The 17381-nt window shown below is 40.9% G+C and overlaps 1 pseudogene; it reads left to right on the forward strand.

Moving 5' to 3' along the window:
- Positions 1 to 12861: 12861 nt before the first annotated feature.
- LOC145395468 (DNA polymerase delta catalytic subunit-like) overlaps positions 12862 to 17381 on the forward strand; it is a 133476-nt pseudogene continuing 128956 nt past the window's right edge.

Consider the following 17381-nt stretch of genomic DNA (forward strand, 5'->3'; position numbering starts at 1 on the left):
AGAGAGAGAGAGAGAGAGAGAGAGAGAGAGAGAGATGTGAACTGAAGTAAACAAATAATATGTTCTTAAAGGCACCAGCGACTTTAAGAATGCGCATGATGAGCCATGTTCGTAGTTGTGTGCCAGGTCATCTTACATCTGCTTGCACTGCCAGCTTTTGATGCGGATTCTGAGTGATTTTTGTTCTAAATTACAGCTAATTATATCAGAACAGAAACACGATGCCTTCATTAACACAATAAACATTATTTCAGGTGTCTAAATCGATGAATGAAGTTGTTGCTTATTAGGGCAGCATTCTAGGTATCACAGGTGGATTTCTTGTACCTCTTCCTTGGCGATTTATTTACAGTAGCAACCATCTTGCTTTCCCCTTGGATGTTATTAATATCATTTCGGTATAAACAAAGTTTGAACCAACGACATACGTGAGAATATTAAGGTGCAATTGGCAGTACAAATGGCTAAGGAAAAGGTGATATGAAACCTCTTATGCCGTTAATTTCAACCTTGTCCCTCAGTGATAGCACAGGTAAAACAACCAAGTCTGACTGTGAATAAAATTGAATCTGACTGACTATAGATTGTTTGACGGGTAATACAATCTGCATCATAGTAAATATAATACCGTATAGCTGATGATGGTCGATAATAATGTTTATAAATATATACTGTATATTTTGAACATTTTCGTCTTCTTTATCATAACCTAAGTAAAAATGTCTAAAATCACGTATATTTGTGATATCATTATTAACTCCTCTCTTATTCTCTTTTGTACAGTAACCAACACTAACAACTGTTACTGTGGCTGGCGTGCTTTGGGATAGGTGGTTATAGTGTGTTTATTTACATACACTACATGTTTCAGGGGTATGAATGGGCTGGCAAACACGTTACTACGATCATAACAAGGTATTTGAGATTCCCTTTCCATATAGGCTGAACTGATTGGCAAGTAAAATATGTTTATGCATTATACATCCATATGAAATATAAGTGCAGCACTCGCAACATTATAAAATAGTCGGATATTGTATATAATTCATTTGGTTGATTGTGTCTAAATTGGATCAGGCTAGATGAAACATAAGTACACTGAAGCAAATGAGATCAAAAGTATTAATAAGTTAGTAGGTTAAAGCATGAACTGCACTCAATAAAACAGCAGTAAAAATATATTATGTACTACATAACAATTCTTCAGAATTAGAGTTATATATATATATATATATATATATATATATATATATATATATATATATATATATATATATATATATATATATATATATATTCGGTAAATATCTGGCAGAGAAGCCTGAGAAGCTCCCTTCTCATTGTCACTTAACTTTTCGCTCACTATTTCACCACACGTTACCTTCCCTTGCGTAAAACTTTTCCTCTTTACCCTCTCCTTCCTATACACACGATCTTGTTCTTCACCCTTCCACATCCTGGCACACACTATTACTCCCAACTCTTCTTCCTGTCTCACACACTTTCCCTAAGGGCGCGTCCGCATGTGCTCTCGAACATCTGTTGGCAACACGGCAGGCAGGATATTCGGGTACATGTTTGCAGCAGCAGTATTTGGACAGATGTATGCAAACAAGTTTCAATGCAGCTTCGAACACTGGCAGCAGAGGCGATGGGATAAGTGTGTCCATACCAGGCAGCTGATACTTCATCATAATGTTGCCAACATGATCTGGACGCTGTTGTTCCCATCATGTTTGCAGCGTGTTCGTTACTGTGTTGCCTACATGTTGCCAGCAGTTGTTCCAGCACACGTGTGGACGCGCCCTCATACAAACACTCTTTCGAGCACTCATTCTCACAGGCTAATCCCATTTTACATGGGACTTCTTTTGTCAGACTGTGTTGTAGTTCTGCATTAACTTATGTCACTGAATTTGGGATTTAAGAGCAGTTGCTGTCTTTTCTTCGACGTGATGTGTCTGCCTGTCTGTGAATTTTTTAAAAGTTTATCTTATTTTAATCAAACCTAGTTTAATGGTTGTAAGTCAGCCTAGTGATCGACATTGTTTGGAAACCATATAAAGGTCACGGGGTTAGAGCAATGTGCTAAGGTCAACCACCTTTGTTTTTTTGTTTTTTTATCCGATTAAAGCAAAATTTGTAAAAGACTGAGAGTAAGACATGAACGAAGAGATTCAATTTTAAGGTCAAGGTCAAAGAGCAAGGTTAAACTTCGAACCATGTGTTTGTGTATGAGCAAAATGATTACCACATTTTCGATCTAATCTGGACCAAACTTAGTGGAATGGTTGAGGGTCAGGCAAAGGGTTGATCTATAGCTTCTGAAGACAGTAGGTCAGAGGTCAAGGGCACATTGCAAGATCAGCCTAATTTTTTTATTTGTGTTAGATAAAAGTTTGTGTAATATTATGGACTAAAACAGCTATATCGGCATTCAATATCGAAAACAACCAATCAATACTGAAGGTCACAGGGAAAGGTCAAGGGTCAAGGCCATAGGACAAGTTTAGCTCAGACACTTTTGGTCTAATCTGGATCAGACTTAATGGATAGGTTAAGGGTCAGACGGAAATGAAACTGTTCGTATCTGAGAGCATTTGGTCAAAGGGCAAGGTCACTGAGCAGTGTCAAATGTTCGACCCCTAGACTATTTGATGGATGGGGGGTGTGCCATTCTCAGGGTCTTCCTTCTTTCTTCTTGTTTAATTATGTTATTTCAACTGAGTGAATGATAATTTATATTAATTTTGAGCCTAATGAAACATTTAAAAAGAAAGAGACAAAGGTTTTGGCTATGCAGAATAATTCCAACACCAGAGTGGAAGACAAGTTTAGATATTCCTTCTCCTCTCGTTCATTTCTGTGTTCACCCCTGCACTGTGTTGATTATCCTTAACAATATGCTACTATCATGTGTGTGATTATGGTGCAGGCTCGTCTACGTATGCACTCATTTATCGTTAACACATCGACTCACAGTGCAGAAGAGACGAACATTTGCAGCAAACGATCTTAAAAGCCCTGTTGCAGAAGATACGAATATTTGCAGCGAACGATCTTAATAGCCCTGTTGCTTATCCTTTCCTTGCCCTCAACCCTCCATCCCCCTCCTCCCGTCTTCACTATGTCGTATTATCTAAACATACCGCTTAGAGCTGGTTGGTGTAGTGGGCTGCAACAGACCACGTGATACATATGTTCTTTCCCGCTCTCCAGTGCTATGCAGCAAGTGTTCTGATGTCTGCCTGCTAGCACATAGCTTAGAGTATTCTAATACAACATAGAAAGAAAAACATATTTACTGTATAACCAAAGGATATCAGGTCACCAGTGACAAATGCGCGTATGTTTCTGAGTCAATGCAATAAATCAGATGGTATACTTGTTATAGTGAACAGTCCTTTAGCAGCGGTACTGCTTCACACACACACACACACACACACACACACACACACACACACACACACACACACACATGCTATTGATCGCCGTCATTTGTGTTGTACTCTCAAAGCCCTCCACGAACATTACTTTCCTATAAGATTATACCTCTAGTGTTTTCGCACCAGGCGAAACTGGTAAACAAAATCTTCTCGATCTAAATGTCTGCAATGTACCATTCACAAAAAAAAAAATAAATAAATAAAAATAATCAATAATCCTCTGTTCAGCCACTCTACTTCACGATGATGATACTGAGGGATCCATATATTCTTGTCATGAGACAACACTGTATTGGTGGTGTAAATTATATTGTGGTTTGGATATATACCAATAGTGGCCAGTGATTGCTTCATTAAAACAAGCACATAAAACCCTCTCTGGCAAGAATTAACATATGTCGCCTCCCACCCACCCATTTCTTCAAGGGATCTGTTCCCACATTGACAAAATCTCCCTCATGGACCTATGAATCTATTATCTCTGTAGGCCAATTTTCACCCGATCAATGTTTCCATTTGGATCTAGTTTCCCCACAGGTCAATTTTTCCCGGGGCCTTATTAAATTCATGGATTAATTTTCCCAATGGACCTATTTTAACTATGGACCTATTATTACATGGCCTCAGTTGGATGTGTTTCCCTTGTGAACCTATTTAATATTCCTCATAAACATAACATTTTCTCTTATGAACCTATGTTCTTCCTACGTTGCGAAACTAAATCCAAACATGGACATTTTTCCTCTAATGGTCCTATGTTTACCCCTTGGTTATGTTATTGTTTGGGCCATTTTCTGCAGGAACACATTCATCTTAGCCATACTTAACATATAAACCTGTTTCTATCATTTACTGTACCTCTTCACCCTATTGACATATTTTCCCCTTCCCCACTCCCCCATCCGCCGTGGCTGTCCTCTCACCTTGTGCCTCCACCTATGCAGCCACCCAATCCAACCCATCCTACCCTACTCACCCACAGACGGACCCATCCACCTTCTCAACCCATCCACCCCCCCTCCCTATCCACTTACTCTACCCATCCTCACAGTCACCCTGCCTGCCGGCCTACTCAGTAACCATAGATCTTCCTGCCAACCCAGCCGCTCACCCAGAGAACCACTCTGCCCCTCACCTAACCAATAACACACCACGTCCACCCTACCACTCACTCCACGGACCGTCCCGCCCATATTGTCCATGCACCGCACCCACTCACCAACCCCTCCCATCCCACTCAGCCTGGCCAAGCACTCACTCTGTCCACCCACTCTCCCACCCTCCCTAACCCGCCCACTCTGACCCACCCACCCACCTGCCTACCCCATCTATCTCGTTCACTCTCTCTACCTCATGTTGACCCTCCTAACCTGCCAAACTGGCCATTATGCTTCACGAATATGATTTGCAAGCTCACACACACACACACACACACACACACACACACACACACACACACACACACACACACACACACACACACACACACACACACAAGTGGATACGAGGGTGTGGATGACGGGGTGAGTCTAGCAGAAGGAGGGTAAGAGGTGGGAGAAAAGTGTGTCAGAGTGAAGGAATGAGGGCTTTTTTCATATGAAGATTAAATTCTTCGCCATTTCATTTCTCACATTAACATTACACATCAATAATAGTTACTATTTTCTCAAGGACTGTGAACGGCATTCGCTGAGAAGTCCCTGCGCCGCAACAGATATACCCACTTGACCCGGGCATATCTTGGTCATTCTTGCTATCTCTGATGATATTATTCGGTTAAAGTCAGCTCAAGGGCGAGCTGTAGCCCCAGCAAACCTCTTTTCGACGCTACATAAAATTGTCTTTTAGCAGCAGGAGTAATCTGAAAAGGAAGTCACCGGGACTAAAGGAGTAAATTTATACCTTAGTATTACACAAGACCACCTCTCATTTTCCTACCACAGAAAACATGTGCGGAAGCCGTGTCGATAATTTAATGGCAGTTTTGCAGTCAGTGTTAGTTTACTAATGACACAATTAACCCTCTTATGTAGAAAGTCTGGGTCCTGCAGTGGGTCTGTTACGAACAAAGACAGTGGCCGGGCCAACCCCAGGCCTCTGTTCCAGCTGACGTCACACAGTTTTATTTTCCTAAGAGTGGGTCATAGGGGCATGATTTTATTGACTTTGGAAGATAGATGCTGTTCCTACCGCCACTGTGTTCTGTAGGTCCTCTCTCTCTCTCTCTCTCTCTCTCTCTCTCTCTCTCTCTCTCACACACACACACACACACACACACACACACACACACACACACACACACAGAATGTGTGTGTGTGTTTGTGTGTGTGTATGTGTTTCACTGTCTACTCTGAGTGAACTATTTTTATCTTTTCTCACTGTGTATGTTGTCCACTACTAGCAGCAATGCATTGAAGTAGAAAGATACTGGAAAATTATGAGAAAGATAATACATACCTGTCATCGCATTAAAAAAATGGAAGAAAACTACAGTATAGGAAACGACCTAAAATGAAATGAAGTTTACTGACAAGGTGAATCTAGTGATACACCTGAATCAAAACTCAACTAAAAGCGACAATATAATGATGAAATAGTAGGACGGAAGTGAGGTGATGTGTGTGAGACGGACTGTGGTTTGATGCTGTTGCTGCCAAAACATATTCAGTGGCATAAGTAGAAGAAAAACAAATACTGTATAGAAACTAGATAAGAATTATTAGATAGAACAGCAGTGTAATGAAACTACTGCGTGGATGTCACGTGAAGTTGCTTCCACAATATATTCAGTGACACAAGGAATAATCACATGCAACAGCTGGAATAGAGTCATTAAAAGAGAAAAGTCTATTGAAGCTGTGGTGAGGATATCAGGTGAGGCGAACTGATGTGTGTGACAGCTTTAGATGCCATAAAGTCCAGGCAACGCTTATACATTAGTGAAGGTGATGTTATCGTCCAGGATACAATACTACGGTGATGAAAAAATAATGAAGTGGCATTGTGGGGGTGGCGTAAGGTGAGATTTGCGTGACTGAGGTTGAAGACTAACACTGTTATAGCTACTCCCAGGCCATTCTTTTCATTATAGGAATAACTGGTTAAAATGAAGTGACTTAACATGGACTGATGGATGGATAATAATAATTTCATGATGACAAAGTGGCGAGGTGGTCGTGATGTAGGGTGCATGAGACCGAAGTTAAAGTACAATACTGCTGTTACCGAAACATATTCAGAGGTTAAAAAGATGACATGCATCAGCAAGAATCAAATCATTAGATAAGAGAACTGCAGAATAATGATGAAGTGGCAGAGTGGATGTGAGATGAGGTGTGTGAAACAGACTGAGGTATGGCACTTGCTGCCACAGCAAATCTACTATATAAAGAGCATTTTCTGTCTGTTTGTTCACGAACCACTGCCTCAATTTTCATTTTACCTGGCCTTAACCCACATATTTGGAATCCATATGACCCAATGAAAGTTTTAGGGGGGTCAGAATTCAGATATGGGTCATTTGAGGCCACTGGTTGAGTGTTCGGCTTTTTGGCCCGGGCAACGCCGGGTACCACTGCAGCCCAATTTTTGGCATGGAGACTCACATGACCTCCAGTTCGGACATAGGCTATTTGAGGTTGACTCCGAGGTCATTTGAAGTCACCGATCGGAGGTCATTTTAGGTCACTGGTGATAGTAAACAAGTAAACACAAACACTGTCTGTTAGTCTGTGAAAGCTGAAATAGAAAGTTCCTGGACCTCCTCTAATCCCTCATCAAAAGCGTTAGAGATACATGGTCTTTTTGGACTAGAAAGAAGGACTGAACTAGAACAAATAGGATTGGAGTGTTCGTCTTTTTGGTCTTATGACCCAAGCAAGGTTTTAAGACCAACAAGACCGATGGTTCGAGAGAGGGAGGGCAGAGTAGTGAGAGTTAGATAAATAAGGAGGGGTAACGAGAGAAGGATGAGAGAGAGAGGGGGGGGGGAGGGACAGGAGGAAGTTAAATAAAGGGGGGGAGGGGGGAATGCCGGGTACCCCTGCTAGTCATGAGATAAGGTGTGTGGGACAGGCACAGGTACGACACTTGTTATCACAGTATTGCCTGGCATGCAGGGCGGGGCGGGTAGTGGTGTATCAGACACTTGCTGATTAAGCTGCTTGTTGCTCCTCCTGCTGCCACCGTCTTCTGTAAGTTACTTTTTTTCTACTATTTTTTAACTGTCTTCTGAATGTGAGATACTGATGTATATATTTAAATGTTATTAAAAATGAGTTATTTAAGAGGAGCCTGTGGAGTCACGTGGAGAGACAGGCTGACGAATGAGGATATAAAGGAGCGTTGTGGTGTGGATGTGGATGTGATAGGAAGCGTTATGAGGAACACACTGAGGTGGTTTGGCCATGTGGAGAGGATGGAGGGTGAAAGACTGACGAAGAGAGTGTATGTGAGTGAGGTGGAGGGTGGAAGAGGGAGGGGGAGACCGAGGATGAGATGGAGGGATGGGGTGGAGAGGTATATGAGAGAGGGGGGTGTGAGTTGGGAGCAGGGCAGTGAAATGGCGGGGGACAGGGCGACTTGGAGGCGATTTGTTTGTGGCCACCCCAAACGGGATTGAGGCGTCTGGCAATAGATAGATAGATAGATAGTTATTAAAAATGAGCTGCTTTAATCTGCTTTTATGCTGTAAGCTACTATTTCCTCCGCCAAGGAGGTTATCTTTTTGCCGGTTTTTGTATGTTTGTCATTTAACAGGATTACTCAAAAAGTTATGAACGGGTTTTGCTCAATATTTTTGGAGGGGTAGGGTATGGCCCAAGGATGAATCCATCATTTTGGTGGTGATCCAGATCGTCATCCGGATCCAGGAATTTTTTAAAGGACTCTTTACCATTGCGGGATAGTGGCAATTTCAACACTCTTGCTTCTAACTTGATAAATAATGCCTAGCTTGACAGAGGTTTGCAGTCTCGGATTGCTCTTGCTGGTTATTGTTCTCAGTGTTCTTTAATTAGCCTGGTGTTGTCCACTGTTTTTACGGTTCTTCAAGTGAGATGTTACTGATTTTTTTTTTTTTTTTTAGATTTTTTTTCTAAGCTATAATTATCCATTTTTCAATGTTCTTTATTACCGAGCTGTATTGGTTACTTTTTCAGTCTTCAATAAGTAACTTTTTTTTATCATCTTCTGAAAGTGAGCTGTTTCATGTACTGTTTCATAATTTGAGAGGACAATCATCTCCAAGCTACCTTGTCCTCCGCCAACTGCCTTATTTTTCTCGAGCTTACACACCTCCCAATCATATATTTCTCAACCCCTTCCTTCTATCTAATCCTCCCCCCCCTCTCTCCCTTCCCCTTTTCACCAGACTCCCATACACTGCCTAGTCAGTCTCTCATTTTGTGCAACCAGCAAATAACCTTGACGTTGCTTAATATCATGTTGTGTCTGTAATATTTTCTTTTGAATTCTTTTTCAGTTTCATTTCATATTCTTGCACTCACTGGATAACACTTCACTTCACTGACGTAGATTCTATTGTAATCTTGCTATGTCAGAAACTTCTAGTTAAAGGAATAAGGATTAAGAGTGGTGAAGAGGTTTCTTAATGTTACATTCACCCCTTCCCAAGTGAAAAGTTTTCCCTCAGCTAAATAAAATAGTCTGGAGATGACAAGGGTACCAAAAAAAAAAAAAAAAAGTTTTGAGGGTTGAACGGGCATTTATTAAAACATCTTCGCCACTGTTCTGTGTGAGTTTGTGTGAGTTTTTCATCAAGTTTTAGGTAAGGTCTCATCACTCAGCTGCACTCGCCTTGAAGTGAAATAATGACCTGCATTGCAAATACGACGGTAGCGTGTTGTAGTCTCGGGGAATAGGGGTGCTTACCTTGTCAGTCAGGTGTTATGCCTTGCCTCCAGTTGACAATGGCAAGATGTATAATTTACTCTCATTTTGCCTCGAAGGAAGCATTTTCCTTTTGAAGGATTTTACCCATTCTCTTTCAAGTAAGCAAAGACTGAAATTTGCTCATATTATACAGTATCTAAAGCCAACAGGCCGTGTAAACTCTATCGCAGTCCAATGGAGGAGGCATTATCCCATCATATCGTTAACTGCTCAGTTAGTGCCCCCCTAGAGGCCCCCTGGACTCTTGTTTTCTGCATTGTGTATCTACTTCATCACACATCTTGATGTACTCGAGGACATTCTCACCCTTCACCCCGACTTCCTTTCATTGTAATGCCCTGGCACTAGGACAATGATGGGACATTTTGGTATACCGGTATATCTATCTATCTATCTATCTATCTATCTATATCTATCTATCTATCTATCTATCTATCTATATATATATATATATATATATATATATATATATATATATATATATATATACAAGCCTGTGTGTGTGTGTGTGTAATTCACCGGGTCGGTCAGGATCATTTGATGGTCGTGATCGTCAGCTTTTACCCCCCCGGAAGGGAGCTGAGAGCTCATATAGTCCGATCTAAGGGCCAGGCTGTGACCTTCACACACGCACATACCTGTCCCCTTGCTCCAGGGGGACAGTAACCACCCACTTCGTCAGTGAAACTTTTCGCAACCTGAGCGAGGCTCGAACTCCCGTCTACCAGATGGCAAACGAGAACGTTACACTGAGCCAGTGTGTGTGTGTGTGTGTGTGTGTGTGTGTGTGTGTGTGTGTGTGTGTGTGTGTGTGTTGTCCACACGCACACATCAGATGCATGTGTATGTATTGTCCTAGTGCTGGGATTTTGAATCAAGAGGCAATTTTACAATGTATATCGTTTTTTGTCTATCTACCTACCTTTGTATGTGACTATGTATATGTATCTACTTAGGGTGTATACTTATATATATGTCTCCATGTCTATGAATATAGTCCAGGAGCCCAGACCAATTTATTCAAGTGAACAGAGGGATAAGGTTTGTCGGCATCATTACATTGGAACAGTCCTAAGAATCACGAATCATAGTTGCTGCCGCTTAATATCCTGTACCTACAGCCTGTAGGGTACCTTTAATTAAGGTGTAAAAAAACATTTATTCAAATGGGTAAGAGGAATGGACATTTTTATATGGTAATCACTTTTTGGAAGTTGAGGGACATAGTAATCACACTGACAGCAACTTGTGCATGTACCTGACCCCAGACACCAACATTTTGGGGGGTCAATTTTGCATTACTCAAACATGGAGAGGAATGGACGTACCTTGTTGCATTTTAACTGTCAGGTACTGAGTTACACAAATATGTCAATGACAGCAATTATTTATTGTACCGGGACCCAGACAGCAGCTGCAAAATTGCTTATTCTTGACTAAACTGGTTTTCTTTACAAAATGAGAGGAATGGTTAAAACCGACTTTCTAGATCTATACAAACATGATGGAATATGAGAATGGCAACAACAGCATTTTTTTTTTCTTTTTTTTTTACCCAGTCCCGACCAGCAATTTTTTGAGAGTCAAAATTATGTGGCTTATTCAAACATTGAGAAGAATGGATGAAACTCGTTCCATTATAACTGTTCGGTACTAAGTAACAAAAATATATCAATGACAGCAATCTTTCCTTGTACCGGGGCCCAGACAGCAGCCTCAAAATAATATGCTCCGACCCAACATCAGCAGTATGAGAGGAATGGATGAAAATGTATCTGTTAGGTATTTAGTTGCATAAATATACCAGCGACAGTAACTTTTGCTTGCAGATAAAAAACCAAGTCTTCAACTGACTGATGGGACAATTAACTGATTCAACGATTACTGTCTGATCTTGTGTCAACTGATAACAATGGGTGATAAAGAACAGGTAGCAATCACTATGCATAATAGGTCAACCTATGGAGCGATCATCAGGGACATAATGATAAAAATTTGTTCAACTCAGGGAGATTCTGTCCACTTACTGTTGGACAAATATCTAGAGCCCTCAATCAAAGACCTAGAAAGACTTAAGAGAGGATCAGAACAAGCTGAGAATAGCACTTTCATAATTTCAAGTACAGAGCAACAGCAGCGCCAGAAAGGATTTGATCTCCTAAATAATGGTCCTTTCAAAGAGGCTTTTGCAGACTTTTTGTTAAAAGAGGTCACAAATGAGTACTATGCCCCAATTATTGGCAGGAAAACTGTTTATTTATCACATGGTGGATATTGTGTGAAGATATGGGTTAAATCTATGGGGACATTAAGTACAGAACAGCCAGGTGAACTGCAGGGACGACATGAAGAAGCTGACACCCTGATAGCATTTGACGTGTATAATATCAGTGGAAAAGTCGTTGTTCGATCCTCTGACACAGACGTCCTTGTCATCTTGATTGGTCTTGTACCAAAAATCTCTGATTCATCTATGATAGTAATGGACTTTGGTTCAGGTAACAACAAAAGGCTCATCAATGTCAATGATATTTCAAATGAGCTTGAGAAGAAACATTCCGGACTGAGCGAAGCACTTATTGGTTTCCACGCTGTAACTGGGTGTGATTTCTCATCTGCATTCTACAGAAAAGGGAAAGTGATTCCTTTAAGTTATTTGGAGAAGGCTGAACAACATGTTAAAGCATTGCAGACCCTGTCCACCAAAGTAGTGAACAAAACGTCTTTCACAGCATACATCTGTAGAATATATGGTTTCAGGGCAGTGAATGACATCAACGAAGCCCGGTTCCAAGCATTTGTTGAAATGACAGGTGGTATTAAGATGAAAGACAAGGTCAAGAAGGTGAACTGCTCGTCACTGCCACCGTGCAAGAGATCATTGGAAAAGCACATTTCAAGAGCCAACTATATATCGCAAATGTGGAGCCTGTCGTATACACCTGACCCAACAAAGGACCTCGACCCTCTCGACTTCAGCTGGACTGTTAATGAGAATGGACTCTATGTGCCATTGTGGTTTACCGGTCCACGTTTGCCAGACACCTTCAGAAAAAATTCTTTCGTAGATGAAGGAGGAGAAGGGTCATCCACACTGTTGGATGATACTGAGTTGGATCCTGATGATACTGGGTTGGATGAAACTGAAGGATCGGAGCAAGAACGTGAATCGGACTTGGACATAGAGCCATGGACTGATGACACTGACAGTGAAAGTGAAGATGATTAAAATGTGCTGTATCTAGATATGTGTAATTATTAATTATTTAAATTACACGTAACAATATTTAGCCAATACCAATTTTATCTATACCAATATTGCCTATCATAATGTACTGAAAAGTATTTAAGTTTATTACCTGTAACTATTTAGCAATACCAAATGGGGAGCAGTGGGTGGCAGTACCTGCGTCCTACCCATATTACTCCAACCTGGCCTGAAATTGCCCTTTCCCCATCATGATTGCTGAGTTGTAATAACAATTGTAATACTGTAATAGTCATGAAGAAGTGCTGTGACAAGGATGTGAAGAAAGCTGCAGAAGGGAAAAATTATGGGCCAAGTTAGTGAACAATGGTTGTACTGCAGTTTTCGTTTATAATACTTGATATGCTATTGTACTGATTTATTTTCAAACATGTGCTTGAAATTCAGTCTCAGGGGGGACCATTAGATATAATGAATTATCAGCTTTATCTGATCAGGCTTCCCCCAAATTGGTTTGTTATACTCAAGGTTTACTGAGGTTAGATATATTGCATACAAAAAGAAAAAAAAACTATAACCTAAGATAGTAGATGTTTGTCTTTTCTGTGTGAAGTGTTTACCTACCATATATATATATTTTTTTTTTTCATCAGAGGAAGATACTTTCAAAAACTCGTATCTAGCTCCCTCACACCTTTCTTAAGTGATTTATTTTGTGTTGTTTCATCCTACTGTCCTCCCTTGTATTACATAAATCCTTCCACTATCGCCATACTCTGCATAAACAACGTAGGATATTAACCAACCATATCCAAAAATAAATTGCTTAGGAAGACATGTTAGGGAGCTTCCGCTTGCTTATTACACCTTACTGTTCTCCCCTGTGTTACATAAATCCTTTCAGTATCGCCATACTCTTCATAAATAACGTACAAAATGATAACCAGCCACATCCAAAAATTAATCACCTAGGAAGAGGTGTTAGTATCCTTCCAGTTTTGCCAAACTCTGCAAAAATATCGTAAAAAATGTTAACCAGCCATATCCAGAATGAAATCACTTAGGAAGAGGTGTTAGGGAGCTTCCTTACCCAATGAGAAATCACAATATTAAGTTTGCTATAGACTATGGCTTCAAAATCTCACTATATCAGATTCATTTTGTGAACACCTTTGTACAGTTAGAGCAAAGGTGGTTGATGTGAGTTAAATTTTGCATATAACCTGGGTGTGCCTTGCATTACGGAGGATATTCTTTAGGGCATGGAAGCATACATTCCTTTCTCATATCCTCTAATTAATGCAAGAAAGCCTTGGTTTAATCACGCTTGTTCTAATGCTATCCACAACAAGGAGAGGGCCTATAAAAGGTACCAGAGCCAACCCATCCCCGAATCACATCTTTTATACGTTTCTGTCCGGAATTGTGCTAAGTCTGTTCTTCGCTCTGCTAAAAATAATTTCATCCGTACAAAATGCTCTCAACTCTCTAACTTGAATTCTTCCCGCTCCTTCTGGTACCTTGTCAAAAACCTTTCTAACAACTTTACCTCATCATCCTTCCCTCCTCTTTTCTACTCTGATGGTTCTATAGCTATTTCCTGATAAAGCAGATCTCTTTGCTCAGACTTTCTCCTCCAATTCCACCTTAGACGATTCCGGTGCTGTTCCTCCATCACTTCCCCCCTCTGACTTCCTCATGGCTGACATTAAAATTTCTTCAGCTGATGTATTTTCTGCCATCACTGGCCTTAGTACTAACAGGGCATATGGGCCTGATGGAGTCTCTCCTGTTGTTCTCAAGAACTGTGCTTCTGTGCTTACACCCTGCCTAGGCAAACTCTTTTGCCTTTGTCTATCAACTTATACCTTTCCTTCTTGCTGGAAGCTTCCTCTCATTCAGCCAGTCCCAAAGAAGGGTGACTATTCCCAACCCTCTAACTATCGTCCAAATGCTTTAACATCCTGTATCTTAAAACTTTTCGAGTCAGTTTCTAATAAAAAATTTTTAAAGCATCTTTCCTATCACAACCTTCTTTCTGATCGTCAGTATGGGTTCCGTCAGGGACGCTCCACTGGCGATCTTTTCACCTACCTTTCAGACTCCTGGTCATCCTCCTTTCGGGACTTTGGCGAAAGCTTAGCCATTGCACTTGACGTCTCAAAGGCTTTCGATCGAGTCTGGCATAAATCTTTAATTTCCAAACTGCCCTCTTACGGTTTCTATCCTTCTATCTGTGCTTTCACCTCTAGCTTCCTTTCTAGTCGTTCTATAGCCGCTGTTGTAGACGGCCATCGTTCTTCTCCTAGATCTATCAACAGTGGTGTTCCTCAGGGCTCTGTCCTATCACCAACTCTCTTCCTTTTATTCATCAATGACCTTCTAAGCTGTACATCTAACCCTATCCACCCATATGCTGATGACTCCACCCTTCACCTATCCATTCGGTTCCCGCAACGTCCATCTCAGCAGTTAAATCAACAAACAAGGGACGAGGCTATGGCACACCTAATGTCTGACTTGGCTCGTATCTCTGACTGGGGTAATAATAATCTTGTTGTTTTTAGTGCATTTAAGACTCAGTTCTTACACCTATCAACCCAACAAAACCTTCCACAGGTATACCCACTAATGTTTAATAATATTCAGCTTAATCCTGCATCATCCTTTAACATGCTTGGGGTTTCTTTTACCCGATACTTATCTTGGAAAGATCATATTACATCTCTTGTAAAATCTGCTTCCAAGAGATTAGGTGTGCTAAGCCGCCTCTGTTCCTTCTTTACCCCTGCACAATTGTTGACTCTATACAGGGGTTTTATCCTCCCCTGTGTAGAGTACAACTCTCATGTGTGGGCAGGCTCCCCACACACAGCACTTCTCAATAGGATGAAGTCAAAGGCTTTTCGTCTCATTAACTCTCCTCCTCTTAGTGACTCCCTTCAACCTTTGTCTCTTCGTCGGACTGTTGCATCTTTATCTTTTTTCTATCGCTACTTCAATGGTCACTGCTCCTCTGAACTGTCTGCTTGCATCCCTCCACCTCCACGACGGGCGCATAGCACCGTCTAGCAGCAAACTCTTATCCCTTTTCTGTCCAACTCTCTAATGCAAGAGTTAACCGTTACTCCCAGTCCTTCATTTATGCAACAGGTCAACTCTGGAACTGTCTCCCTCTGTCTGTATTTCCTGCTTCCTATGATCTCCAGTCTTTCAAACGCAGTGTGTCCAGGCACCTCGAAATTATCGGATCTTGAGTTTGGCTCTCTCTTGTATTTTGTTTTTCTCTTGGAAGGAACAATAACTGCGGGCTCGCAGCCTTTGGTTCCTTCTTTCTTGCAGAAAAAAAATATATATATATTGGACAGTCATTATCATCGTCATTTTCATCGTCGTTATCAATAGTCAATCGTCATAATCATCATCACGACCACCACAACTATCATCATCATCATTGTCATCATCTTCACAAGCTCCACCACAACTATCATCATCATCACCACCACTATCATCATCATGATCATCACCACCACCACCACCGCTATCATCATCACCACCACCACCACCGCTATCATCATCACCACCACCACCACTATCATCATCATCACCACCACCACCACCGCTATCATCATCACCACCACCACCATTATCATCACCACCACCAACAATTATCTCTCACCACCACCACCACTATCATCACCACCACCAACACTATCATCACCACCACCACCAATATCATCACCACCACCACTATTATCATCACCACCACTACCACTATCATCACCACCACCACCAATATCATCATCACCACCACAACCAATATCATCATCATGCCAGTCTTAATTCCCAATTAAATGATAGGCTACCTCTTCCTTAGTGATGTATTTTTTAGATATGGCTGGTTAGTATCCTTCTGTACAGTACGTTGTTTCTGCAGAGTATGGTGATACTGGAAGGATTTATGCAACAAAGAATAGGAGAGTAAGTTGTAATAAGCAAAATAAGTTACTTAGGAAATGGTGTTAGAGAGCTTCTTTAACTGACAAGATGACAGGTCATGGAATGAGATAGGACCCAGTAACAAGGAAAAGTTCAGTCTCTCTCTCTCTCTCTCTCTCTCTCTCTCTCTCTCTCTCTCTCTCTCGTGCACTTCATAGGTTCTTCCCATCTTTTCCTCTACTGTTTTCATTGTACTATATAATTTTTTCCTAAAATTTTTCCCAACATAATTTGTCTCCATCTTTTTCCCTAAATTTTTCCTTCCATGCTCACATCTTACCCTCCAAGTTTTCAACAAACGAGGGAGACTCGTGAGTTGTATGCCTTCCACATATACTTTTTTTGTTGTGCTGTTCTTCAGTGCTTCCTGCTTGCATTTTGGCAGATAATGTTGTCATTCTTTTTTAATGTAAGCTGTATATTATGTTTTTCTGTTTTTGGATTTTTTTAATATTGTGGTACTCATAATTTTTTCCCCCGATGAATTTGCATAATTTTTTGCGTCTTGATTATGGTTTTTAATTTATTTCCACCAAGATTTTGCATAATTTTTCATGTAGTGTCCATGTTGCTTCATTTAAGTTGATTTTGTTTATATTAATCCGTCACGTCCCGAGGTTTTCCGCACCTCCGACATCCCTCAGTCTCGAGCTATTTTGTAAAAAAAAATTTTGGCTAAAACTCCGCTTTGGTTGAGAAACGAAGGAAAATCACCAAGAAAGGGCTTACCGTGGTCCATTAGTGGTCGGAACAGGTGAGGTCCCCCGCGCCAGGTATCGTATTCTATCATTGACGTGTGAGGCGCTCACATTTTC

This window comes from Coenobita brevimanus, chromosome 31 (genome assembly GCF_032717465.1).
Source record: "Coenobita brevimanus isolate Jiangsu-jjx chromosome 31, ASM3271746v2, whole genome shotgun sequence".
In the NCBI taxonomy this organism is placed as follows: Eukaryota; Metazoa; Arthropoda; class Malacostraca; order Decapoda; family Coenobitidae; genus Coenobita; species Coenobita brevimanus.